We start from the raw sequence: 2777 nt of genomic DNA on the forward strand, positions 1-2777 counted from the left end.
ATATTTTAGGAAAAGGGAGAAAATATGAAAATTTTAATACATTATTTATCTTCATAGAGCTTCTCTCCAGGGTAAGTCTGTTCATGCATGTGAAGATGAATGGTAAAACTAAGTTTGACCACAATGTTTACAGACATGAGGCTTCTCTCCAGTATCAGTTTTTTCATGGGACTGAAAGCCATCAAATGAAGCAAAACCTTTCCCATGTTGTTTACATTCCTAGCATTCTTTCCTGTATGAATTCGTTCATGTGGGTGAAGTAGAATGGACTGCGTGAAGGCTTTGCCACACTGCTTAAATTCATAGGGCTTCTCTCCAGTATGAGTTTAATTATGTATTTGAAGGTAAGAGGACCTAGTGAAGGCTTTCTCACTTTGTTTACATTCGTAGGTCTCATTTCCTATATGAGTTCATTCATGTGAATGAAGCTGACTGACTGTAGCCAAACCTCTTCAAGGTTGCTTACATTCATAGGGCTTCTTTCCTATATGAGTTCTTTTATGTTTGTGAAGCTGACTGACTAACCCAAAGTCTTTCCCACATTGTTTACATTTATAGGGCTGCCTTACAGTATGAGTTATTTCATGTGAGTGAAGGTAACTGGATGATGCAAAGTCTTTCCCACATTGTTTACCCTGATAGGGCTTCTCTCCAGTATGAGTGTTTACGTAGTTGAAGGTGAGAGGACCAGGTGAAGGTGTTCCCACATTGTTTAATTCATAGGGCTTTTTTCCAATGTAAATCTATTCATGCACATGAAGTTAAGGGTAAAAAAGGCTTTGTTTACATTTATTTATATTTGTATACATTTATAGGAGTTCGTTCACATGTTTGAAGGGAAAAGGGCCAGGGGAAGGCTTTTCCACATTGTTTACATTCATAGGGCTTCTCTCCAATATGAGTTTGCTTATGTATTTGAAGGGAAGAGGAAGAAGTGAAGGCTTTTAAACATTATTTACATTTATAGGGCTTCATTCCAATGTGAGTCTGTTCATGCACATGAAGATAAGTGGAACAACTAAAGGCTTTCCCACATTGTTTACATTCATAGGGCTTCTCTCCAGTATGAGTTCGTTCATGAATTTGAAGGGAAGAGGGCCACGGAAAGGCTTTCCCACATTGTTTGCATCCATAGGGCTTCTTTATACTATGATATTTTTCTTGTGAGTGAAGGTGACTGGATGTAGCAAAGGCTTTCCCACATTGTTTACATTCATAGGGCTTCTCTACAGTATGAGTTTCTTCATGTGAGCGAAGGTAACTAGATCTACCAAAGGCTTTCCCACATTGTTTACATTTATAGGGCTTCTCTTCAGTATGAGTTCGTTTATGTATTTGAAGGGAATAGGGCCAGCGGAAGGCTTTTCCACATTGTTTGCATTTATAGGGTTTCTTTATAGTATGAGTTTTTTCATGTGCATGAAGATTATTGGATGCAGCAAAGGCTTTCCCACACTGTTTACATTCATAGGGCTTCTCTGCAGTATGAGTTTCTTCATGTGAGGGAAGGTGACGGGATGTAGCAAACGCTTTCCCACATTGTTTACATTTAAAAGGCTTCTCTCCAGTATGAGTTCATTTATGTATTTGAAGGGAAGATGGCCAAGCAAAGGCTTTTCCACATTCTTTGCATTCATAGGGCTTCTTTACCGTATGAGTTTTTTCATGTGCGTGAAGGTGACTGGATGTGGCAAAGGCTTTCCCACACTGTTTACATTCATAGGGCTTCTCTGCAGTATGAGTTTCTTCATGTGAGCGAAGGTGACTGGATCTAGCAAAGGCTTTCCCACATTGTTTACATTTAAAAGGCTTCTTTCCAGTATGAGTTCGTTCATGTACTTGAAGGGAAGAGGGCCAGGGGAAGGTTTTTCCACACTATTTACATTCATAGGGCTTCTTTAGAGTATGAGTTTTTTTATGTGAACAAAGGTGACTGGATCTAGCAAAGGCTTTCCCACACTTTTCACATTGGTAAGGATTCTCTCCAGTATGTGTTCTATTATACTTTCAAAGGGAACTGGAACAAGTTAAGTCTTCCCCAGGTTGCTTACTTCCATATATCTTCTCCCAAGTATGAGATTGTCCACATTTTTCAAAACTCCTGAAACAATTGAACTCTTTTCTACAGGTCAAATATCCATAAGGTCCATTGACATAATGCACTGACACTTGTCTTTGAACACTGGTGAAAGAAATGAAGGAATTCCTGTTCTGTTTAACTTCATATGGCTTCCCTCCACACTCCTCGTTCTTATATGATTTGTTTGCACAGTGAGATTGAGGCAGAAGGATCTCGAGTTCAAATCCAGCTTCAGCAAAAAACGAGGTGCTAAGCAGCTCAGTGAGACCCTGTCTCTTACATCTCTCCCAGGATTTGTGTTCTGATCTTCAACATTTTGGTCCTCCCATATGACTCCTATAGAAGCCAGGTTTCTAAGGACTTCCTGCATCACATCTCTGTGGAGATTCTTCTGGGAAAGATCAAGCAGAGCCCACTCCTCCTGGGTGAAGTTCACAGCCACATCCTCAAAGGCCACTGAGGTCACTTCCTGCCTTCTGAGGAGACCAGACATCCTTCCTATGGATCTCAGCCAGTGTAGGTCACAGGGAGACAGATCTGAGACACAGCCACTTGGGCCTCATGCAGCAGAGAAGACACAGTCTTTCTGCAACCATATTAGAAGAAATCTTCCCTGTTTCTTTTTCCAAGTAGCATCCAAAAGGCCAAGCCCTGGAATTATATTTTAAACCACTCTTCCATCCCCATTGCAAAAAAG

At 40.5% G+C, this 2777-nt stretch overlaps 1 pseudogene; it reads right to left on the reverse strand.

Moving 5' to 3' along the window:
- Positions 1–951: 951 nt before the first annotated feature.
- On the reverse strand, positions 952–2573 carry LOC144252459 (uncharacterized; annotated as a pseudogene).
- Between the last annotated feature and the right edge of the window lie 204 nt (positions 2574–2777).

The sequence above is a fragment of the Urocitellus parryii genome, unplaced genomic scaffold (assembly GCF_045843805.1).
Source record: "Urocitellus parryii isolate mUroPar1 unplaced genomic scaffold, mUroPar1.hap1 Scaffold_43, whole genome shotgun sequence".
NCBI classification, from domain to species: Eukaryota; Metazoa; Chordata; class Mammalia; order Rodentia; family Sciuridae; genus Urocitellus; species Urocitellus parryii.